Genomic DNA, 26,287 nt, shown 5'->3' with positions numbered 1-26,287 from the left:
CTGGTCTTATGACATTGATTTCATTTCTGAGGGATATTCTACCGGACATAAATACCACAGTTTTTTGAACCATTTTTATATTTCCTGGGATATTTAAGTTGTACCCAAGTTGAGGTTCTTGTAAGCAGTGCAGCCCTAAATTTGGGGGTGGCTCTGTCTTATTGATATTCAGTGTTCCCAATGTATATTCCCTAGAATGGAAGTGCCCTTGGCTCTGTAGCTCTGTTGTTTACTTGTTTTAGGGAACGCAATGCACTCCTACTGTGAGGCAGTTGGCAATTTACTTCCCGCCCATCAGCATAACAAGGCTCCCTGTTCTCCAGGGCCTGTCTTGCCTTTCTGGTTTTACACATTTTGTGGATGTCCCTTTTGACCGGTGGGAAGTGATACTACTTTGTAGTGAAGATTTGCATTGCCCGCTTGCTTGTTTGGCCAAAAAGGGCGTATGCGTTTTCTCCTGAATATATTCAGGAGAAAACGCATACGCCCTTTTTGGCCAACTGCGTCATTGTCGAAGTTGTGCCCCTCTTCCTGTGCTTTAAAGGTGAATCCAACGTAGCTCTTGAAATCTGTTTCCTGCTATTCTGCCTGGCTTTCAAGTCTGCCTCGTTGCCTTCCCTCAACAGATTTTTGGACGATAGTTGTCCTTTATTACTCTGCCAGTTTGTGAATTGCTGTGGCCCTGAGCTCCATTTTCCAACTCGTTTTTTGTGAGCTGTACGCAAGTCCAAAATTTTGGTTCAGGACCTATACTGGTTCCCGGTGGGTGGCTGAGACTCTGGTTAATTCTTCTTCCTGCCGGGAAATTAGAGTGACATGTGCCCGTCCAAATGCCTAACAGTAACTCTCTCATTGGTTCTCCCTCTTCCATTCCATCATCTGCCAAATTGGCAACCTGTGCGAACCAGGAGGTTAAAGTGGCTGTCTCTCCAAATTGGGAGATTGATAGTAAAGCAGTTGGAAAGTCAAACCGGAGCACCAGGAGAGGGACTACTCGTTGAGTTTTAGAAACCTTTTGTATTCACAGTGTGTCCATTCTCTAGGTTTCCCGTACATGTTATAGCTGTAGTAATATTCCCTTCAACCTGGAGAGTTGGGACACATGGAATCGGGGCCATGCAGTTTTGCTCTAAAGGGTCTGCATTTGCTCACCCAATTTCACCAATCCTCTCAGTCCCAAGTGTCCAGCCTTATGCCACATCCAGCTGTCATTGTAGACAGGGTTTTTCCAGGTTTCATCAGAGACCCTGAAGGAAATGTAAAGAATTTCCCTTTTTTTTTGGTTTTGTTTTTGAAGTTCCTTTTTATCGTGGCTTTGAGCTGATTCCCTCTGCCATGTTTATGCCAGTCTAGACACACTTGATTCCCTTACAGAGACATATCAATACATAGGTTTTAAGATTCTTACTAGTCAGATCTATTCCTCTGCGGGAAATATGGGGTTTTGAGTCCCTTTCACTGAGGAAGGTGTAGGTCTTGTCTATTCCACAGTTGGTTTTGGAAATGGTACCTGTGCTTATATCAAACGCTGGTTTTATGCATCACCCCACCTCTCCTTTCCCCTTAAGCAGGCATAAGAGTGTTTTCTAAATGTGAGACTCTGTTCTCTTTCCTAACTCTGTTCATGTGTAGCCATGTTTACAGGATCTTCCTAAGTCATATCTTATGATAAGTTTCTTTTTCTGTGTGACTTATTTCACTTAGAATCATCGTACCTGAATCCACTCACTTTGCTGCTCCTGGTCTTATGACATTGATTTCATGGCTGAGGGCTATTGCATCGGACATAAATACCACAGTTTTTTGAACCATTTTTATATTTCCTGGGATATTTAAGGGGTACCCAAGTTGAGGTTCTTGTAAGCAGTGCAGCCCTAAATTTGGGGGTGACTCTGTCTTATTGATTTTCAGTTTTCCCAATGTATATTCCCTAGACTGGAAGTGCCCTTGGCTCTGTAGCTCTGTTGTTTACTTGTTTTAGGGAACGCAATGCACTCCTCCAGTGAAGCAGTTGGCAATTTACATCCCGCCCATCAGCATAACAAGGCTCCCTGTTCTCCAGGGCCTGTCTTGCCTTTCTGGTTTTTACACATTTTGTGGATGTCCCTTTTGACCGGTGGGAAGTGATACTTCTTTGTAGTGCAGATTTGCATTGCCTGCTTGCTTGTTTGGCCAAAAAGGGCGTATGCGTTTTCTCCTGAATATATTCAGGAGAAAACGCATACGCCCTTTTTGGCCAACTGCGTCATTGTCGAAGTTGTGCCCCTCTTCCTGTGCTTTAAAGGTGAATCCAACGTAGCTCTTGAAATCTGTTTCCTGCTATTCTGCCTGGCTTTCAAGTCTGCCTCGTTGCCTTCCCTCAACAGATTTTTGGACGATAGTTGTCCTTTATTACTCTGCCAGTTTGTGAATTGCTGTGGCCCTGAGCTCCATTTTCCAACTCGTTTTTTGTGAGCTGTACGCAAGTCCAAAATTTTGGTTCAGGACCTATACTGGTTCCCGGTGGGTGGCTGAGACTCTGGTTAATTCTTCTTCCTGCCGGGAAATTAGAGTGACATGTGCCCGTCCAAATGCCTAACAGTAACTCTCTCATTGGTTCTCCCTCTTCCATTCCATCATCTGCCAAATTGGCAACCTGTGCGAACCAGGAGGTTAAAGTGGCTGTCTCTCCAAATTGGGAGATTGATAGTAAAGCAGTTGGAAAGTCAAACCGGAGCACCAGGAGAGGGACTACTCGTTGAGTTTTAGAAACCTTTTGTATTCACAGTGTGTCCATTCTCTAGGTTTCCCGTACATGTTATAGCTGTAGTAATATTCCCTTCAACCTGGAGAGTTGGGACACATGGAATCGGGGCCATGCATTTTTGCTCTAAAGGGTCTGCATTTGCTCACCCAATTTCACCAATCCTCTCAGTCCCAAGTGTCCAGCCTTATGCCACATCCAGCTGTCATTGTAGACAGGGTTTTTCCAGGTTTCATCAGAGACCCTGAAGGAAATGTAAAGAATTTCCCTTTTTTTTTGGTTTTGTTTTTGAAGTTCCTTTTTATCGTGGCTTTGAGCTGATTCCCTCTGCCATGTTTATGCCAGTCTAGACACACTTGATTCCCTTACAGAGACATATCAATACATAGGTTTTAAGATTCTTACTAGTCAGATCTATTCCTCTGCGGGAAATATGGGGTTTTCAGTCCCTTTCACTGAGGAAGGTGTAGGTCTTGTCTATTCCACAGTTGGTTTTGGAAATGGTACCTGTGCTTATATCAAACGCTGGTTTTATGCATCACCCCACCTCTCCTTTCCCCTTAAGCAGGCATAAGAGTGTTTTCTAAATGTGAGACTCTGTTCTCTTTCCTAACTCTGTTCATGTGTAGCCATGTTTACAGGATCTTCCTAAGTCATATCTTATGATAAGTTTCTTTTTCTGTGTGACTTATTTCACTTAGAATCATCGTACCTGAATCCACTCACTTTGCTGCTCCTGGTCTTATGACATTGATTTCATGGCTGAGGGCTATTGCATCGGACATAAATACCACAGTTTTTTGAACCATTTTTATATTTCCTGGGATATTTAAGGTGTACCCAAGTTGAGGTTCTTGTAAGCAGTGCAGCCCTAAATTTGGGGGTGACTCTGTCTTATTGATTTTCAGTTTTCCCAATGTATATTCCCTAGACTGGAAGTGCCCTTGGCTCTGTAGCTCTCTTGTTTACTTGTTTTAGGGAACGCAATGCACTCCTCCAGTGAGGCAGTTGGCAATTTACATCCCGCCCATCAGCATAACAAGGCTCCCTGTTCTCCAGGGCCTGTCTTGCCTTTCTGGTTTTTACACATTTTGTGGATGTCCCTTTTGACCGGTGGGAAGTGATACTTCTTTGTAGTGCAGATTTGCATTGCCCGCTTGCTTGTTTGGCCAAAAAGGGCGTATGCATTTTCTCCTGAATATAATCAGGAGAAAACGCATACGCCCTTTTTGGCCAACTGCGTCATTGTCGAAATTGTGCCCGTCTTCCTGTGCTTTAAAGGCGATTCCAACGTACCTCTTGAAATCTGTTTCCTGCTATTCTGCCTGGCTTTCAAGTCTGCCTCGTTGCCTTCCCTCAACTAATTTTTTGGACGAGAGTTGTCCTTTATTACTCTGCCAGTTTGTGAATTGCTGTGGCCCTGAGCTCCATTTTCCAACTCGTTTTTTGTGAGCTGTACGCAAGTCAAAAATTTTGGTTCAGGACCTATACTGGTTCCCGGTGGGTGGCTGAGACTCTGGTTAATTCTTCTTCCTGCCGGGAAATTAGAGTGACATGTGCCCGTCCAAATGCCTAACAGTATCTTTCTCATTGGTTCTCCCTCTTCCCTTCCATCCTCTGCCAAATTGGCAACCTGTGCGAACCAGGAGGTTAAAGGGGCTGTCTCTCCAAGTTGGGAGATTGATAGTAAAGCAGTTGGAAAGTCAAACCGGAGCACCAGGAGAGGGACTACTCGTTGAGTTTTAGAAACCTTTTGTGTTCACAGTGTGTCCATTCTCTAGGTTTCCCATACATGTTATAGCTGTAGTAATATTCCCTTCAACCTGGAGAGTTGGGACCCATGGAATGGGGGCCATGCATTTTTGCTTTAAAGGGTCTGCATTTGCTCACCCAATCTCACCAATCCTCTCAGTCCCAAGTGTCCAGCCTTATGCCACATCCAGCTGTCATTGTAGACAGGGTCTTTCCGGGTTTCATCAAAGACCCTGAAGGAAATGTAAAGAATTTCCCTGTTTTTTGGTTTTGTTTTTGAAATTCCTTTTTATAGTGGGTTTGAGCTGATTCTCTCTGCCATGTTTATGCCAGTCTAGACACACTTGATTCCCTTACAGAGACATATCAATACATAGGTTTTAAGATTCTTACTAGTCAGATCTAGTCCTCTGCGGGAAATATGGGGTTTTGAGTCCCTTTCACTGAGGAAGGTGTAGGTCTTGTCTATTCCACAGTTGGTTTTGGAAATGGTACCTGTGCTTATATCAAACTCTGGTTTTATGCATCACCCCACCTCTCCTTTCCCCTTAAGCAGGCATAAGAGTGTTTTCTAAATGTGAGACTCTGTTCTCTTTCCTAACTCAGTTCATGTGTAGCCATGTTTACAGGACCTTCATATGTGATATCTTATGATAAGTTTCTTTTTCTGTGTGACTTATTTCACTTAGAATCATCGTACCTGAATCCACTCACTTTGGTGCTCCTGGTCTTATGACATTGATTTCATGGCTGAGGGATATTCCATCGGATATAAATACCACAGTTTTTTGAACCATTTTTATATTTCCTGGGATATTTAAGGTGTACACAAGTTGAGGTTCTTGTAAGCCTTGCAGCCCTAAATTTGGGGGTGGCTCTGTCTTATTGATTTTCAGTTTTCCCAATGTATATTCCCTAGACTGGAAGTGCCCTTGGCTCTGTAGCTCTGTTGTTTACTTGTTTTAGGGAACGCAATGAACTCCTCCAGTGAGGCAGTTGGCAATTTACATCCCGCCCATCAGTATAAAAAGGCTCCCTGTTCTCCAGGGACTGTCTTGCCTTTCTGGTTTTTACACATTTTGTGGATGTCCCTTTTGACCGGTGGGAAGTGACACTTCTTTGTAGTGCAGATTTGCATTGCCCGCTTGCTTGTTTGGCCAAAAAGGGTGTATGCGTTTTCTCCTGAATATATTCAGGAGAAAACGCATACGCCCTTTTTGGCCAACTGTGTCCTTGTCGAAGTTGTGCCCCTCTTCCTGTGCTTTAAAGGCGATTCCAACGTACCTCTTGAAATCTGTTTCCTGCCATTCAGCCTGGTTTTCAAGTCTGCCTCGTTGCCTTCCCTCAACAGATTTTTGGACGATAGTTGTCCTTTATTACTCTGCCAGTTTGTGAATTGCTGTGGCCCTGAGCTCCATTTTCCAACTCGTTTTTTGTGAGCTGTACGCAAGTCCAAAATTTTGGTTCAGGACCTATAATGGTTCCCGGTGGGGGGCTGAGGCTCTGGTTAATTCTTCTTCCTGCCGGGAAAATAGAGTGACATGTGCCCTTCCAAATGCCTTACAGTAACTCTCTCATTGGTTCTCCCTCTTCCCTTCCATCCTCTGCCAAATTGGCAACCTGTGCGAACCAGGAGGTTAAAGGGGTTGTCTCTCCAAGTTGGGAGATTGATAGTAAAGCAGTTGGAAAGTCAAACAGGAGCACCAGGAGAGGGACTACTCGTTGAGTTTTAGAAACCTTTTGTATTCACAGTGTGTCCATTCTCTAGGTTTCCCGTACATGTTATAGCTGTAGTAATATGCCCATCAACCTGGAGAGCTGGGACCCATGGAATGGGGGCCATGCATTTTTGCTTTAAAGGGTCTGCATTTGCTCACCCAATCTCACCAATCCTCTCAGTCCCAAGTGTCCAGCCTTATGCCACATCCAGCTGTCATTTTAGACAGGGTCATTCCAGGTTTCATCAGAAACCCTGAAGGAAATGTAAAGAATTTCCCTGTTTATTGGTTTTGTTTTTGAAATTCCTTTTTATTGTGGGTTTGAGCTGATTGTCTCTGCCATGTTTATGCCCGTCTGGACACACTTGATTCCCTTAAAGAGACATATCAATACATAGGTTTTAAGATTCTTACTAGTCAGATCTATTCCTCTGCGGGAAATATGTGGTTTTGAGTCCCTTCACTGAGGAAGGTGTAGGTCTTGTCTATTCCACAGTTGGTTTTGGAAATGGTACCTGTGCTTATATCAAACTCTGGTTTTATGCATCACCCCACCTCTCCTTTCCCCTTAAGCAGGCATAAGAGTGTTTTCTAAATGTGAGACTCTGTTCTCTTTCCTAACTCAGTTCATGTGTAGCCATGTTTACAGGATCTTCATAAGTGATATCTTATGATAAGTTTCTTTTTCTGTGTGACTTATTTCACTTAGAATCATCGTACCTGAATCCACTCACTTTGCTGCTCCTGGTCTTATGACATTGATTTCATGGTTGAGGGATATTCCATCGTACATAAATACCACAGTTTTTTGAACCAATTTTATATTTCCTGGGATATATAAGGTGTAACCAAGTTGAGGTTCTTGTAAGCAGTGCAGCTCTAAATTTGGGGTGGATCTGTCTTATTGATTTTCAGTTTTCCCAAGGTATATTCCCTAGACTGGAAGTGCCCTTGGCTCTGTAGCTCTGTTGTTTACTTGTTTTAGGGAATGCAATGCACTCCTCCAGTGAGGCAGTTGGCAATTTACATCCCACCCATCAGCATAACAAGGCTCCATGTTCTCCAGGGCCTGTCTTGACTTTCTGGTTTTTACACATTTTGTGGATGTCCCTGTGGACCGGGGGGAAGTGATACTTCTTTGGAGTGCAGATTTGCATTGCCCGCTTGCTTGCTTGGCCAAAAAGGGTGTATGCGTTTTCTCCTGAATATATTCAGGAGAAAAGTCATTCACCCTTTTTGGCCAAGTGCGTCATTGTCGAAGTTGTGCCCCTCTTCCTGTGCTTTAAAGGCGATTCCAACGTACCTCTTGAAATCTGTTTCCTGCTATTCTGCGTCGCTTTCAAGTCCGCCTCGTTGCCTTCCCTCAACAGATTTTTGGACGACAGTAGTCCTTTATTACTCTGCCAGTTTGTGAAATGCTGTGCCCCTGAGCTCCATTTTTCAACTCGTTTTTTGTGAGCTGTACGCAAGTCCAAAGTTTTGGTTCAGGACCTATACTGGTGCCCGGTGGTTGGCTGAGGCTCTGATTAATTCTTCTTCCTGCCAGGAAATTAGAGTGACATGTGCCCGTCCAAATGCCTAACAGCTACTCTCTCATTGGTTCTCCCTCTTCCCTTCCATCCTCTGCCAAATAGGCAACCTGTGCGAACCAGGAGGTAAAAGGGGTTGTCTCTCCAAGTCGGGAGATTGATAGTAAAGCAGTAAGAAAATCAAACAAGAGCACCAGGAGAGGGACTACTCGTTGAGTTTTAGAAACCTTTTGTATTCACAGTGTGTCCATTCTCTAGGTTTCCCGTACATGTTATAGCTGTAGTAATATTCCCTTCAACATGGAGAGTTGGGACAAATGGAATGGGGGCCATACATTTTTGCTTTAAAGTGTCTGCATTTGCGCACCCAATCTCACCAATCCTCTCAGTCCGTAGTGTCCAGCCTTATGCCACATCCAGCTGTCATTGTAGATAGGGTCATTCCAGTTTTCACCAGACACCCTGAAGGAAATGTAAAGAATTTCCCTGTTTTTTGGTTTTGTTTTTGAAATTCCTTTTTATAGTGGGTTTGAGCTGATTCTCGCTGCCATGTTTATGCCAGTCTAGACACACTTGATTCCCTTACAGAGACATATCTATACATAGGTTTTAAGATTCTTACTAGTCAGATCTATTCCTCTGCGGGAAATATGGGGTTTTGAGTTCCTTTCACTGAGGAAGGTGTAGGTCTTGTCTATTCCACAGTTGGTTTTAGAAATGGTACCTGTGCTTATATCAAACTCTGGTTTTATGCATCACCCCACCGCTCCTTTCCCCTTAAGCAGGCATAAGAGTGTTTTCTAAATGTGAGACTCTGTTCTCTTTCCTAACTCAGTTCATGTGTAGCCATGTTTACAGGATCTTCATAAGTGATATCTTATGATAAGTTTCTTTTTCTGTGTTACTTATTTCACTTAGAATCATCGTACCTGAATCCACTCACTTTGCTGCTCCTGGTCTTATGACATTGATTTCATGGCTGAGGGACATTCCACCGTACATAAATACCACAGTTCTTTGAACCATTTTTATATTTCCTGGGATATTTAAGGTGTACCCAAGTTGAGGTTCTTGTAAAAAGTGCAGCCCTAAATTTGGGGGTGGCTCTGTCTTATTGATTTTCAGTTTTCCCAAGGTATATTCCCTAGACTGGAAGTGCCCTTGGCTCTGTAGCTCTGTTGTTTACTTGTTTTAGGGAATGCAATGCACTCCTCCAGTGAGGCAGTTGGCAATTTACATCCCGCCCATCAGCATAACAAGGCTCCCTGTTCTCCAGGGCCTGTCTTGACTTTCTGGTTTTTACACATTTTGTGGATGTCCCTTTGGACCGGTGGGAAGTGATACTTCTTTGTAGTGCAGATTTGCATTGCCCGCTTGCTTGCTTGGCCAAAAAGGGCGTATGCGTTTCCTCCTGAATATATTCAGGAGAAAACGCATACGCCCTATTTGGCCAAGTGCGTCATTGTCGAAGTTGTGCCCCTCTTCCTGTGCTTTAAAGGCGATTCCAACATACCTATTGAAATCTGTTTCCTGCTATTCTGCCTCGCTTTCAAGTCCGCCTTCTTGCCTTCCCTCAACAGATTTTTTAACGACAGTTGTCCTTTATTACTCTGCCAGTTTGTGAAATGCTGTGCCCCTGAGCTCCATTTTTCAACTCGTTTTTTGTGAGCTGTACGCAAGTCCAAAATTTTGGTTCAGGACCTATAATGGTTCCCGGTGGGGGGCTGAGGCTCTGGTTAATTCTTCTTCCTGCCGGGAAAATAGAGTGACATGTGCCCTTCCAAATGCCTTACAGTAACTCTCTCATTGGTTCTCCCTCTTCCCTTCCATCCTCTGCCAAATTGGCAACCTGTGCGAACCAGGAGGTTAAAGGGGCTGTCTCTCCAAGTTGGGAGATTGATAGTAAAGCAGTTGGAAAGTCAAACCGGAGCACCAGGAGAGGGACTACTCGTTGAGTTTTAGAAACCTTTTGTATTCACAGTGTGTCAATTCTCTAGGTTTCCCGTACATGTTATAGCTGTAGTAATATGCCCATCAACCTGGAGAGCTGGGACCCATGGAATGGGGGCCATGCATTTTTGCTTTAAAGGGTCTGCATTTGCTCACCCAATCTCACCAATCCTCTCAGTCCCAAGTGTCCAGCCTTATGCCACATCCAGCTGTCATTGTAGACAGGGTCATTCCAGGTTTCATCAGAAACCCTGAAGGAAATGTAAAGAATTTCCCTGTTTATTGGTTTTGTTTTTGAAATTCCTTTTTATCGTGGGTTTGAGCTGATTCTCTCTGCCATGTTTATGCCAGTCTGGACACACTTGATTCCCTTAAAGAGACATATCAATACATAGGTTTTAAGATTCTTACTAGTCAGATCTATTCCTCTGCGGGAAATATGTGGTTTTGAGTCCCTTCACTGAGGAAGGTGTAGGTCTTGTCTATTCCACAGTTGGTTTTGGAAATGGTACCTGTGCTTATATCAAACTCTGGTTTTATGCATCACCCCACCTCTCCTTTCCCCTTAAGCAGGCATAAGAGTGTTTTCTAAATGTGAGACTCTGTTCTCTTTCCTAACTCAGTTCATGTGTAGCCATGTTTACAGGATCTTCATAAGTGATATCTTATGATAAGTTTCTTTTTCTGTGTGACTTATTTCACTTAGAATCATCGTACCTGAATCCACTCACTTTGCTGCTCCTGGTCTTATGACATTGATTTCATGGTTGAGGGATATTCCATCGTACATAAATACCACAGTTTTTTGAACCAATTTTATATTTCCTGGGATATATAAGGTGTAACCAAGTTGAGGTTCTTGTAAGCAGTGCAGCTCTAAATTTGGGGTGGATCTGTCTTATTGATTTTCAGTTTTCCCAAGGTATATTCCCTAGAATGGAAGTGCCCTTGGCTCTGTAGCTCTGTTGTTTACTTGTTTTAGGGAATGCAATGCACTCCTCCAGTGAGGCAGTTGGCAATTTACATCCCACCCATCAGCATAACAAGGCTCCCTGTTCTCCAGGGCCTGTCTTGCCTTTCTGGTTTTTACACATTTTGTGGATGTCCCTGTGGACCGGGGGGAAGTGATACTTCTTTGGAGTGCAGATTTGCATTGCCCGCTTGCTTGCTTGGCCAAAAAGGGGGTATGCGTTTTCTCCTGAATATATTCAGGAGAAAAGTCATTCACCCTTTTTGGCCAAGTGCGTCATTGTCGAAGTAGTGCCCCTCTTCCTGTGCTTTAAAGGCGATTCCAACGTACCTCTTGAAATCTGTTTCCTGCTATTCTGCGTCGCTTTCAAGTCCGCCTCGTTGCCTTCCCTCAACAGATTTTTGGACGACAGTAGTCCTTTATTACTCTGCCAGTTTGTGAAATGCTGTGCCCCTGAGCTCCATTTTTCAACTCGTTTTTTGTGAGCTGTACGCAAGTCCAAAGTTTTGGTTCAGGACCTATACTGGTGCCCGGTGGTTGGCTGAGGCTCTGATTAATTCTTCTTCCTGCCAGGAAATTAGAGTGACATGTGCCCGTCCAAATGCCTAACAGCTACTCTCTCATTGGTTCTCCCTCTTCCCTTCCATCCTCTGCCAAATTGGCAACCTGTGCGAACCAGGAGGTAAAAGGGGTTGTCTCTCCAAGTCGGGAGATTGATAGTAAAGCAGTAAGAAAATCAAACAAGAGCACCAGGAGAGGGACTACACGTTGAGTTTTAGAAACCTTTTGTATTCACAGTGAGTCCATTCTCTAGGTGTCCCGTACATGTTATAGCTGTAGTAATATTCCCTTCAACATGGAGAGTTGGGACAAATGGAATGGGGGCCATACATTTTTGCTTTAAAGTGTCTGCATTTGCGCACCCAATCTCACCAATCCTCTCAGTCCGTAGTGTCCAGCCTTATGCCACATCCAGCTGTCATTGTAGATAGGGTCATTCCAGGTTTCACCAGACACCCTGAAGGAAATGTAAAGAATTTCCCTGTTTTTTGGTTTTGTTTTTGATATTCCTTTTTATAGTGGGTTTGAGCTGATTCTCGCTGCCATGTTTATGCCAGTCTAGACACACTTGATTCCCTTACAGAGACATATCTATACATAGGTTTTAAGATTCTTACTAGTCAGATCTATTCCTCTGCGGGAAATATGGGGTTTTGAGTTCCTTTCACTGAGGAAGGTGTAGGTCTTGTCTATTCCACAGTTGGTTTTAGAAATGGTACCTGTGCTTATATCAAACTCTGGTTTTATGCATCACCCCACCGCTCCTTTCCCCTTAAGCACGCATAAGAGTGTTTTCTAAATGTGAGACTCTGTTCTCTTTCCTAACTCAGTTCATGTGTAGCCATGTTTACAGGATCTTCATAAGTGATATCTTATGATAAGTTTCTTTTTCTGTGTTACTTATTTCACTTAGAATCATCGTACCTGAATCCACTCACTTTGCTGCTCCTGGTCTTATGACATTGATTTCATGGCTGAGGGATATTCCACCGTACATAAATACCACAGTTCTTTGAACCATTTTTATATTTCCTGGGATATTTAAGGTGTACCCAAGTTGAGGTTCTTGTAAAAAGTGCAGCCCTAAATTTGGGGGTGGCTCTGTCTTATTGATTTTCAGTTTTCCCAAGGTATATTCCCTAGACTGGAAGTGCCCTTGGCTCTGTAGCTCTGTTGTTTACTTGTTTTAGGGAATGCAATGCACTCCTCCAGTGAGGCAGTTGGCAATTTACATCCCGCCCATCAGCATAACAAGGCTCCCTGTTCTCCAGGGCCTGTCTTGACTTTCTGGTTTTTACACATTTTGTGGATGTCCCTTTGGACCGGTGGGAAGTGATACTTCTTTGTAGTGCAGATTTGCATTGCCCGCTTGCTTGCTTGGCCAAAAAGGGCGTATGCGTTTCCTCCTGAATATATTCAGGAGAAAACGCATACGCCCTATTTGGCCAAGTGCGTCATTGTCGAAGTTGTGCCCCTCTTCCTGTGCTTTAAAGGCGATTCCAACATACCTATTGAAATCTGTTTCCTGCTATTCTGCCTCGCTTTCAAGTCCGCCTTCTTGCCTTCCCTCAACAGATTTTTTAACGACAGTTGTCCTTTATTACTCTGCCAGTTTGTGAAATGCTGTGCCCCTGAGCTCCATTTTTCAACTCGTTTTTTGTGAGCTGTACGCAAGTCCAAAATTTTGGTTCAGGACCTATAATGGTTCCCGGTGGGGGGCTGAGGCTCTGGTTAATTCTTCTTCCTGCCGGGAAAATAGAGTGACATGTGCCCTTCCAAATGCCTTACAGTAACTCTCTCATTGGTTCTCCCTCTTCCCTTCCATCCTCTGCCAAATTGGCAACCTGTGCGAACCAGGAGGTTAAAGGGGCTGTCTCTCCAAGTTGGGAGATTGATAGTAAAGCAGTTGGAAAGTCAAACCGGAGCACCAGGAGAGGGACTACTCGTTGAGTTTTAGAAACCTTTTGTATTCACAGTGTGTCCATTCTCTAGGTTTCCCGTACATGTTATAGCTGTAGTAATATGCCCATCAACCTGGAGAGCTGGGACCCATGGAATGGGGGCCATGCATTTTTGCTTTAAAGGGTCTGCATTTGCTCACCCAATCTCACCAATCCTCTCAGTCCCAAGTGTCCAGCCTTATGCCACATCCAGCTGTCATTGTAGACAGGGTCATTCCAGGTTTCATCAGAAACCCTGAAGGAAATGTAAAGAATTTCCCTGTTTATTGGTTTTGTTTTTGAAATTCCTTTTTATCGTGGGTTTGAGCTGATTCTCTCTGCCATGTTTATGCCAGTCTGGACACACTTGATTCCCTTAAAGAGACATATCAATACATAGGTTTTAAGATTCTTACTAGTCAGATCTATTCCTCTGCGGGAAATATGTGGTTTTGAGTCCCTTCACTGAGGAAGGTGTAGGTCTTGTCTATTCCACAGTTGGTTTTGGAAATGGTACCTGTGCTTATATCAAACTCTGGTTTTATGCATCACCCCACCTCTCCTTTCCCCTTAAGCAGGCATAAGAGTGTTTTCTAAATGTGAGACTCTGTTCTCTTTCCTAACTCAGTTCATGTGTAGCCATGTTTACAGGATCTTCATAAGTGATATCTTATGATAAGTTTCTTTTTCTGTGTGACTTATTTCACTTAGAATCATCGTACCTGAATCCACTCACTTTGCTGCTCCTGGTCTTATGACATTGATTTCATGGTTGAGGGATATTCCATCGTACATAAATACCACAGTTTTTTGAACCAATTTTATATTTCCTGGGATATATAAGGTGTAACCAAGTTGAGGTTCTTGTAAGCAGTGCAGCTCTAAATTTGGGGTGGATCTGTCTTATTGATTTTCAGTTTTCCCAAGGTATATTCCCTAGAATGGAAGTGCCCTTGGCTCTGTAGCTCTGTTGTTTACTTGTTTTAGGGAATGCAATGCACTCCTCCAGTGAGGCAGTTGGCAATTTACATCCCACCCATCAGCATAACAAGGCTCCCTGTTCTCCAGGGCCTGTCTTGCCTTTCTGGTTTTTACACATTTTGTGGATGTCCCTGTGGACCGGGGGGAAGTGATACTTCTTTGGAGTGCAGATTTGCATTGCCCGCTTGCTTGCTTGGCCAAAAAGGGGGTATGCGTTTTCTCCTGAATATATTCAGGAGAAAAGTCATTCACCCTTTTTGGCCAAGTGCGTCATTGTCGAAGTAGTGCCCCTCTTCCTGTGCTTTAAAGGCGATTCCAACGTACCTCTTGAAATCTGTTTCCTGCTATTCTGCGTCGCTTTCAAGTCCGCCTCGTTGCCTTCCCTCAACAGATTTTTGGACGACAGTAGTCCTTTATTACTCTGCCAGTTTGTGAAATGCTGTGCCCCTGAGCTCCATTTTTCAACTCGTTTTTTGTGAGCTGTACGCAAGTCCAAAGTTTTGGTTCAGGACCTATACTGGTGCCCGGTGGTTGGCTGAGGCTCTGATTAATTCTTCTTCCTGCCAGGAAATTAGAGTGACATGTGCCCGTCCAAATGCCTAACAGCTACTCTCTCATTGGTTCTCCCTCTTCCCTTCCATCCTCTGCCAAATTGGCAACCTGTGCGAACCAGGAGGTAAAAGGGGTTGTCTCTCCAAGTCGGGAGATTGATAGTAAAGCAGTAAGAAAATCAAACAAGAGCACCAGGAGAGGGACTACACGTTGAGTTTTAGAAACCTTTTGTATTCACAGTGAGTCCATTCTCTAGGTTTCCCGTACATGTTATAGCTGTAGTAATATTCCCTTCAACATGGAGATTTGGGACAAATGGAATGGGGGCCATACATTTTTGCTTTAAAGTGTCTGCATTTGCGCACCCAATCTCACCAATCCTCTCAGTCCGTAGTGTCCAGCCTTATGCCACATCCAGCTGTCATTGTAGATAGGGTCATTCCAGGTTTCACCAGACACCCTGAAGGAAATGTAAAGAATTTCCCTGTTTTTTGGTTTTGTTTTTGATATTCCTTTTTATAGTGGGTTTGAGCTGATTCTCGCTGCCATGTTTATGCCAGTCTAGACACACTTGATTCCCTTACAGAGACATATCTATACATAGGTTTTAAGATTCTTACTAGTCAGATCTATTCCTCTGCGGGAAATATGGGGTTTTGAATTCCTTTCACTGAGGAAGGTGTAGGTCTTGTCTATTCCACAGTTGGTTTTAGAAATGGTACCTGTGCTTATATCAAACTCTGGTTTTATGCATCACCCCACCGCTCCTTTCCCCTTAAGCAGGCATAAGAGTGTTTTCTAAATGTGAGACTCTGTTCTCTTTCCTAACTCAGTTCATGTGTAGCCATGTTTACAGGATCTTCATAAGTGATATCTTATGATAAGTTTCTTTTTCTGTGTTACTTATTTCACTTAGAATCATCGTACCTGAATCCACTCACTTTGCTGCTCCTGGTCTTATGACATTGATTTCATGGCTGAGGGATATTCCACCGTACATAAATACCACAGTTCTTTGAACCATTTTTATATTTCCTGGGATATTTAAGGTGTACCCAAGTTGAGGTTCTTGTAAAAAGTGCAGCCCTAAATTTGGGGGTGGCTCTGTCTTATTGATTTTCAGTTTTCCCAAGGTATATTCCCTAGACTGGAAGTGCCCTTGGCTCTGTAGCTCTGTTGTTTACTTGTTTTAGGGAACGCAATGCACTCCTCCAGTGAGGCAGTTGGCAATTTACATCCCGCCCATCAGCATAACAAGGCTCCCTGTTCTCCAGGGCCTGTCTTGACTTTCTGGTTTTTACACATTTTGTGGATGTCCCTTTGGACCGGTGGGAAGTGATACTTCTTTGTAGTGCAGATTTGCATTGCCCGCTTGCTTGCTTGGCCAAAAAGGGCGTATGCGTTTCCTCCTGAATATATTCAGGAGAAAACGCATACGCCCTATTTGGCCAAGTGCGTCATTGTCGAAGTTGTGCCCCTCTTCCTGTGCTTTAAAGGCGATTCCAACATACCTATTGAAATCTGTTTCCTGCTATTCTGCCTCGCTTTCAAGTCCGCCTTCTTGCCTTCCCTCAACAGATTTTTTAACGACAGTTGTGCTTTATTACTCTGCCAGTTTGTGAAATGCTGTGCCCCTGAGCTCCATTTTTCAACTCGTTTTTTGTGAGCTGTACGCAAGTCCAAAATTTTGGTTCAGGACCTATACTGGTTCCGGGTGGGTGGCTGAGACTCTGGTTAATTCTTCTTCCTGCTGTGAATTTAGAGTGACATGTGCCCGTCCAAATGCCTAACAGTAACTCTCTCACTGGTTCTCCCTCTTCCCTTCCATCCTCTGCCAAATTGGCAACCTTTGCGAACGAGGCAGTTTAAGGGTTGTGTCTCCATGTTGTGAGATTGATAGGAAAGCAGTTGGAAAGTCAAACCAGAGCACCAGGAGAGGGACTACTCGTTGAGTTTTAGAAACCTTTTGTATTCACAGTGTGTCCATTCTCTAGGTTTCCCGTACATGTTATAGCTGTAGTAATATTCCCTTCAACATGGAGAGCTGGGACCAATGGAATGGGGGCCATGCATTTTTGCTTTAAAGGCTCTGCATTTGCTCACCCAATCTCACCAAACTTCTCAGTCCCAAGTGTCCAGCCTTATGCCTCATTCAGCTGTCATTGTAGATAGGGTCATTCCAGGTTTCATCAGAGACCCTGAAGAAAATGTAAAGAATTTCCCTGTTTATTGATTTTGTTTTTGAAATTCCTTTTTATAGTGGGTTTGAGCTGATTCTCGCTTCCATGTTTATGCCAGTCTAGACACACTTGATTCCCTTACAGAGACATATCAATACATAGGTTTTAAGATTCTTACTAGTCAGATCTATTCCTCTGTGGGAAATATGGGGTTTTGAGTCCCATTCACTGAGGAAGGTGTAGGTCTTGTCTATTCCACAGTTGGTTTTAGAAATGGTACCTCTGCTTATATCAAACTCTGGTTTTATGCATCAACCCACCTCTCCTTTCCCCTTAAGCAGGCAAAAGCGTGTTTTCTAAATGTGAGACTGTTCTCTTTCCTAACTCAGTTCATGTGTAGCCATGTTTACAGGATCTTCATAAGTGATATCTTATGATAAGTTTCTTTTTCTGTGTGACTTATTTCACTTAGAATCATCGTACCTGAATCCCCTCACTTTGCTGCTCCTGGTCTTATGACATTGATTTCATGGCTGAGGGATATTCCATCGTACATAAATACCACAGTTTTTTGAACCATTTTTATATTTCTTGGGATATTTAAGGTGTACCCAAGTTGAGGTTCTTGTAAGCAGTGCAGCCCTAAATTTGGAGGTGGCTCTGTCTCATTGATTTTCAGTTTTCCCAAGGTATATTCCCTAGACTGGAAGTGCCCTTGGCTCTGTAGATCTGTTGTTTACTTGTTTTAGGGAACGCAATGCACTCCTCCAGTGAGGCAGTTGGCAATTTACATCCCGCCCATCAGCATAACAAGGCTCCCTGTTCTCCAGGGCCTGTCTTGCCTTTCTGGTTTTTACACATTTTGTGAATGTCCCTTTTGACCGGTGGGAAGTGTTACTTCTTTGTAGTGCAGATTTGCATTGCCCGCTTGCTTGCTTGGCCAAAATGGGCGTATGCGTTTTATCCTGAATATATTCAGGAGAAAACGCATACGCCCTTTTTGGCCAAGTGCGTCATTGTCGAAGTTGTGCCCCTCTTCCTGTGCTTTAAAGGGGATTCCAACGTACCTCTTGAAATCTGTTTCCTGCTATTCTGCCTGGCTTTCAAGTCCGCCTCGTTGCCTTCCCTCAACAGATTTTTGGACGACAGTTGTCCTTTAGTACTCTGCCAGTTTGTGAATTGCTGTGCGCCTGAGCTCAATTTTTCAACTCGTTTTTTGTGAGCTGTACGCAAGTCCAAAATTTTGGTTCAGGACCTATACTGGTTCCCGGAGGATGGCTGAGACTCTGGTTAATTCTTCTTCCTGCCGGGAAATTAGAGTGACATGTGCCCGTCCAAATGCCTAACAGCTACACTCTCATTGGTTCTCCCTCTTCCCTTCCATCCTCTGCCAAATTGGCAACCTTTGTGAACGAAGAGGTTAAAGGGGTTGTCTATCCAAGTTGGGAGATTGATAGGAAAGCAGTTGGAAAGTCAAACCGGAGCACCAGGAGAGGGACTACTCGTTGAGTTTTAGAAACCTTTTGTATTCACAGTATATCCGTATTCTAGGTTTCCCGTACATGTTATAGCTGTAGTAATATTCCCTTCAACATGGAGAGTTGGGACCCATGGAATGGGGGCCATGCATTTTTGCTTTAAAGGGTCTGCATTTGCTCACCCAATCTCACCAATCCTCTCAGTCCCAAGTGTCCAGCCTTATGCCACATCCAGCTGTCATGGTAGACAGGGTTTTTCCAGGTTTCATCAGAGACCCTGAAGGAAATTTAAAGAATTTCCCTGTTTTTTAGGTTTTGTTTTTGAAATTCCTTTTTATCGTGGGTTTGAGCTGATTCTCTCTGCCATGTTTATGCCAGTCTAGACACACTTGATTCCCTTACAGAGACATATCAATACATAGGTTTTAAGATTCTTACTAGTCAGATCTATTCCTCTGCGGGAAATATGGGGTTTTGAGTCCCTTTCACTGAGGAAGGTGTAGGTCTTGTCTATTCCACAGTTGGTTTTGGAAATGGTACCTGTGCTTATATCAAACTCTGGTTTTATGCATCACCCCACCTCTCCTTTCCCCTTAAGCAGGCATAAGAGTGTTTTCTAAATGTGAGACTCTGTTCTCTTTCCTAACTCAGTTCATGTGTAGCCATGTTTACAGGATCTTCCTAAGTCATATCTTATGATAAGTTTCTTTTTCTGTGTGACTTATTTCACTTAGAATCATCGTACCTGAATCCACTCACTTTCCTGCTCCTGGTCTTATGACATTGATTTCATTTCTGAGGGATATTCTACCGGACATAAATACCACAGTTTTTTGAACCATTTTTATATTTCCTGGGATATTTAAGTTGTACCCAAGTTGAGGTTCTTGTAAGCAGTGCAGCCCTAAATTTGGGGGTGGCTCTGTCTTATTGATATTCAGTGTTCCCAATGTATATTCCCTAGAATGGAAGTGCCCTTGGCTCTGTAGCTCTGTTGTTTACTTGTTTTAGGGAACGCAATGCACTCCTCCTGTGAGGCAGTTGGCAATTTACATCCCGCCCATCAGCATAACAAGGCTCCCTGTTCTCCAGGGCCTGTCTTGCCTTTCTGGTTTTTACACATTTTGTGGATGTCCCTTTTGACCGGTGGGAAGTGATACTACTTTGTAGTGAAGATTTGCATTGCCCGCTTGCTTGTTTGGCCAAAAAGGGCGAATGCGTTTTCTCCTGAATATATTCAGGAGAAAACGCATAAGCCCTTTTTGGCCAACTGCGTCATTGTCGAAGTTGTGCCCCTCTTCCTGTGCTTTAAAGGTGAATCCAACGTACCTCTTGAAATCTGTTTCCTGCTATTCTGCCTGGCTTTCAAGTCTGCCTCGTTGCCTTCCCTCAACAGATTTTTGGACGATAGTTGTCCTTTATTACTCTGCCAGTTTGTGAATTGCTGTGGCCCTGAGCTCCATTTTCCAACTCGTTTTTTGTGAGCTGTACGCAAGTCCAAAATTTTGGTTCAGGACCTATACTGGTTCCCGGTGGGTGGCTGAGACTCTGGTTAATTCTTCTTCCTGCCGGGAAATTAGAGTGTCATGTGCCCTTCCAAATGCCTAACAGTAACTCTCTCATTGGTTCTCCCTCTTCCCTTCCATCCTCTGCCAAATTGGCAACCTGTGCGAACCAGGAGGTTAAAGGGGCTGTCTCTCCAAGTTGAGAGATTGATAGTAAAGCAGTTGGAAAGTCAAACCGGAGCACCAGGAGAGGGACTACTCGTTGAGTTTTAGAAACCTTTTGTATTCACAGTGTGTCCATTCTCTAGGTTTCCCGTACATGTTATAGCTGTAGTAATATTCCCTTCAACCTGGAGAGTTGGGACCCATGGAATGGGGGCCATGCATTTTTGCTTTAAAGGGTCTGCATTTGCTCACCCAATCTCACCAATCCTCTCAGTCCCAAGTGTCCAGCCTTATGCCACATCCAGCTGTCATTGTAGACAGGGTCATTCCAGGTTTCATCAGAAACCCTGAAGGAAATGTAAATAATTTCCCTGTTTATTGGTTTTGTTTTTGAAATTCCTTTTTATTGTGGGTTTGAGCTGATTCTCGCTGCCATGTTTATGCCAGTCTAGACACACTTGATTCCCTTACAGAGACATATCAATACATAGGTTTTAAGATTCTTACTAGTCAGATCTATTCCTCTGTGGGAAATATGGGGTTTTGAGTCCCTTTCACTGAAGAAGGTGTAGGTCTTGTCTATTCCACAGTTGGTTTTGGAAATGGTACCTGTGCTTATATCAAACTCTGGTTTTATGCATCACCCCACCACTCCTTTCCCCTTAAGCAGGCATAAGAGTGTTTTCTAAATGTGAGACTCTGTTCTCTTTCCTAACTCAGTTCATGTGTAGCCATGTTTACAGGATCTTCATAAGTCATATCTTATGATAAGTTTCTTTTTCTGTGTGACTTATTTCACTTAGAATCATCGTACATGAATCCACTCACTTTGCTGCTCCTGGTCTTATGACATTGATTTCATGGCTGAGGAATATTCCATCGGACATAAATACCACAGTTTTTTGAACCATTTTTATAATTCCTGGGATATTTAAGGTGTACCCAAGTTGAGGTTCTTGGAAGCAGTGCAGCCCTAAATTTGGGGGTGGCTCTGTCTTATTTATTTTCAGTTTTCCCAATATATATTCCCTAGACTGGAAGTGCCCTTGGCTCTGTAGCTCTGTTGTTTACTTGTTTTAGGGAACGCAATGCACTCCTCCAGTGAGGCAGTTGGCAATTTACATCCCGCCCATCAGCATAACAAGGCTCCCTGTTCTCCAGGGCCTGTCTTGCCTTTCTGGGTTTTACACATTTTGTGGATGTCCCTTTTGACCGGTGGGAAGTGATACTTCTTTGTAGTGCAGATTTGCATTGCCCGCTTGCTTGTTTGGCCAAAAAGGGCGTATGCGTTTTCTCCTGAATATATTCAGGAGAAAACGCACACGCCCTTTTTGGCCAACTGCGTCATTGTCGAAGTTGTGCCCCTCTTCCTGTGCTTTAAAGGCGATTCCAACGTACCTCTTGAAATCTGTTTCCTGCTATTCTGCCTGGCTTTCAAGTCTGCCTCTTTACTTTCCCTCAACAGATTTTTGGACGATAGTTGTCCTTTATTACTCTGCCGGTTTGTGAATTGCTGTGGCCCTCAGCTCCATTTTCCAACTCGTTTTTTGTGAGCTGTACGCAAGTCCAAAATTTTGGTTCAGGACCTATACTGTTTCCCGGTGGGTGGCTGAGACTCTGGTTAATTCTTCTTCCTGCCGGGAAATTAGAGTGACATGTGCCCGTCCAAATGCCTAACAGTAACTCTCTCATTGGTTCTCCCTCTTCCCTTCCATCCTCTGCCAAATTGGCAACCTGTGCGAACCAGGAGGTTAAAGGGGCTGTCTCTCCAAGTTGGGAGATTGATAGTAAAGCAGTTGGAAAGTCAAACCGGAGCACCAGGAGAGGGACTACGCGTTGAGTTTTAGAAACCTTTTGTATTCACGGTGTGTCCATTCTCTAGGTTTCCCGTACATGTTATAGCTGTAGTAATATTCCCTTCAACCTGGAGAGTTGGGACCCATGGAATGGGGGCCATGCATTTTTGCTTTAAAGGGTCTGCATTTGCTCACCCAATCTCACCAATCCTCTCAGTCCCAAGTGTCCAGCCTTATGCCACATCCAGCTGTCATTGTAGACAGGGTTTTTCCAGGTTTCATCAGAGACCCTGAAGGAAATGTAAAGAATTTCCCTGTTTTTTGGTTTTCTTTTTGAAATTCCTTTTGATAGTGGGTTTGAGCTGATTCTCTCTGCCATGTTTATGCCAGTCTAGACACACTTGATTCCCTTACAGAGACATATCAATACATAGGTTTTAAGATTCTTACTAGTCAGGTCTATTCCTCTGTGGGAAATATGGGGTTTTGAGTCCCTTTCACTGAGGAAGGTGTAGGTCTTGTCTATTCCACAGTTGGTTTTGGAAATGGTACCTGTGCTTATATCAAACTCTGGTTTTATGCATCACCCCACCTCTCCTTTCCCCTTAAGCAGGCATAAGAGTGTTTTCTAAATGTGAGACTCTCTTCTCTTTCCTAACTCAGTTCATGTGTAGCCATGTTTACAGGATCTTCATAAGTGATATCTTATGATAAGTTTCTTTTTCTGTGTGACTTATTTGACTTAGAATCATCGTACCTGAATCCACTCACTTTGATGCTCCTGGTCTTATGACATTGATTTCATGGCTGAGGGATATTCCATCGGACATAAATACCACAGTTTTTTGAACCATTTTTATAATTCCTGGGATATTTAAGGTGTACCCAAGTTGAGGTTCTTGTAAGCAGTGCAGCCCTAAATTTGGGGGTGGCTCTGTCTTATTGATTTTCAGTTTTCCCAGTGTATATTCCCTAGACTGAAAGTGCCCTTGGCTCTATAGCTCTGTTGTTTACTTGTTTTAGGGAACGCAATGCACTCCTCCAGTGAGGCAGTTGGCAATTTACATCCCGCCCATCAGCATAACAAGGCTCCATGTACTCCAGGGCCTGTCTTGCCTTTCTGGTTTTTACACATTTTGTGGATGTCCCTTTTGACCGGTGAGAAGTGATACTTCTTTGTAGTGCAGATTTGCATTGCCCGCTTGCTTGTTTGGCCAAAAAGTGCGTATGCGTTTTCTCCGAAATATATTCAGGAGAAAACGCATACGCCCTTTTTGGCCAACTGCGTCATTGTCGAAGTTGTGCCCCTCTTCCTGTGCTTTAAAGGCGATTCCAACGTACCTCTTGAAATCTGTTTCCTGCTATTCTGCCTGGCTTTCAAGTCTGCCTCGTTGCCTTCCCTCAACAGATTTTTTACGATAGTTGTCCTTTATTACTCTGCCTGTTTGTGAATTGCTGTGGCCCTGAGCTCCATTTTCCCACTCGTTTTTTGTGAGCTGTACGCAAGTCCAAAATTTTGGTTCAGGACCTATACTGGTTCACGGTATGTGGCTGAGACTCTGGTTAATTCTTCTTCCTGCCGGGAAATTAGAGTGACATGTGCCCGTCCAAATGCCTAACAGTAACTCTCTCATTGGTTCTCCCTCTTCCCTTCCATCCTCTGCCAAATTGGCAACCTGTGCGAACCAGGAGGTTAAAGAGGCTGTCTCTCCAAGTTGGGAGATTGATAGTAAAGCAGTTGGAAAGTCAAACCGGAGCACCAGGAGAGGGACTACTCGTTGAGTTTTAGAAACCTTTTGTATTAACAGTGTGTCCATTCTCTAGGTTTCCCGTACATGTTATAGCTGTAGTAATATTCCCTTCAACCTGGAGAGTTGGGTCCCATGGAATGGGGGCCATGCATTTTTGCTTTAAAGGGTCTGCATTTGCTCACCCAATCTCACCAATCCTCTCAGTCCCAAGTGTCCAGCCTTATGCCACATCCAGCTGTCATTGTAGACAGGGTTTTTCCAGGTTTCATCAGAGACCCTGAAGGAAATGTAAAGAAATTCCCTCTTTTTAGGTTTTGTTTTTGAAATTCCTTTTTATAGTGGGTTTGAGCTGATTCTCTCTGCCATGTTTATGCCAGTCTAGACACACTTGATTCCCTTACAGAGACATATCAATACATAAGTTTTAAGATTCTTACTAGTCAGATCTATTCCTCTGCGGGAAATATGGGGTTTTGAGTCCCTTTCACTGAGGAAGGTGTAGGTCTTGTCTATTCCACAGTTGGTTTTGGAAATGGTACCTGTGCTTATATCAATCTCTGGTTTTATGCATCACCCCACCTCTCCTTTCCCCTTAAGCAGGCATAAGAGTGTTTTCTAAATGTGAGGCTCTGTTCTCTTTCCTAACTAAGTTCATGTGTAGCCATGTTTACAGGATCTTCATAAGTGATATCTTATGACAAGTTTCTTTTTCTGAGTGACTTATTTCTCTTAGAATCATCGTACATGAATCCACTCACTTTGCTGCTCCTGGTCTTATGACATTGATTTCATGGCTGAGGGATATTGCATCGGACATAAATACCACAGTTTTTGAACCATTTTTATATTTCCTGGGATATTTAAGGTATACCCAAGTTGAGGTTCTTGTAAGCAGTGCAGCCCTAAATTTGGGGGTGGCTCTGTCTTATTGATTTTCAGTTTTCCCAATGTATATTCCCTAGACTGGAAGTGTCCTTGTCTCTGTAGCTCTGTTGTTTACTTGTTTTAGGGAACGCAATGCACTCCTCCAGTGAGGCAGTTGGCAATTTACATCCCGCCCATCAGCATAACAAGGCTCCCTGTTCTCCAGGGCCTGTCTTGCCTTTCTGGGTTTTACACATTTTGTGGATGTCCCTTTTGACCGGTGGGAAGTGACACTTCTTTGTAGTGAAGATTTGCATTGCCCGCTTGCTTGTTTGGCCAAACAGGGCGTATGCGTTTTCTCCTGAATATATTCAGGAGAAAACGCATACGCCCTTTTTGGCCAACTGCGTCATTGTCGAAGTTGTGCCCGTCTTCCTGTGCTTTAAAGGCGATTCCAACGTACCTCTTGAAATCTGTTTCCTGCTATTCTGCCTGGCTTTCAAGTCTGCCTCGTTGCCTTCCCTCAACAGATTTTTGGACGATAGTTGTCCTTTATTATTCTGCCAGTTTGTGAATTTCTGTGGCTCTGAGCTCCATTTTCCAACTCGTTTTTTGTGAGCTGTACGCAAGTCCAAAATTTTGGTTCAGGACCTATACTGGTTCCCGGTGGGTGGCTGAGACTCTGGTTAATTCTTCTTCCTGCCGGGAAATTAGAGTGACATGTGCCCGTCCAAATGTCTAACAGTAACTATCTCATTGGTTCTCCCTCTTCCCTTCCATCCTCTGCCAAATTGGCAACCTGTGCGAACCAGGAGGTTAAAGGGGCTGTCTCCCCAAGTTGGGGGATTGATAGGAAAGCAGTTGGAAAGTCAAACCGGAGCACCAGGAGAGGGACTTCTCGTTGAGTTTTAGAAACCTTTTGTATTCACAGTGTGTCCATTCTCTAGGTTTCCCGTACATGTTATAACTTTAATAATATTCCCTTCATCCTGGAGAGTTGGGACCCATGGAATGGGGGCCATGCATTTTTGCTTTAAAGGGTCTGCATTTGCTCAACCAATCTCACCAGTCCTCTCAGTCCCAAGTGTCCAGCCTTATGCCACATCCAGCTGTCACTGTAGACAGGGTTTTTCCAGGTTTCATCAGAGACCCTGAAGGAAATGTAAAGAATTTCCCTGTTTTTTGGTTTTGTTTTTGAAATTCCTTTTTATAGTGGGTTTGAGATGATTCTCTCTGCCATGTTTATGCCAGTCTAGACACACTTGATTCCCTTACAGAGACATATCAATACATAGGTTTTAAGATTCTTACTAGTCAGATCTATTCCTCTGCGGGAAATATGGGGTTTTGAGTCCCTTTCACTGAGGAAGGTGTAGGTCTTGTCTATACCACAGTTGGTTTTGGAAATGCTACCTGTGTTTATATCAAACTCTGGTTTTATGCATCACCCCACCTCTCCTTTCCCCTTAAGCAGGCATAAGAGTGTTTTCTAAATGTGAGACTCTGTTCTCTTTCCTAACTCAGTTCATGTGTAGCCATGTTTACAGGATCTTCATAAGTGATATCTTATGATAAGTTTCTTTTTCTGTGTGACTTATTTCACTTAGAATCATCGTACCTGAATCCACTCACTTTGCTGCTCCTGGTCTTATGACATTGATTTCATGGCTGAGGGATATTCCATCGGACATAAATACCACAGTTTTTTGAACCATTTTTATAATTCCTGGGATATTTAAGGTGTACCCAAGTTGAGGTTCCTGTATGCAGTGCAGCCATAAATTTGGGGGTGGCCCTGTCTTATTGATTTTCAGTTTTCCCAATGTATATTCCCTAGACTGGAAGTGCCCTT

Source organism: Mesoplodon bidens, assembly GCF_964165515.1.
Source record: "Mesoplodon bidens genome assembly, contig: HAP1_SCAFFOLD_69, whole genome shotgun sequence".
In the NCBI taxonomy this organism is placed as follows: Eukaryota; Metazoa; Chordata; class Mammalia; order Artiodactyla; family Ziphiidae; genus Mesoplodon; species Mesoplodon bidens.
The sequence above is the reverse complement of the archived record's forward strand: the minus strand, read 5'-3'. Positions refer to the sequence as shown.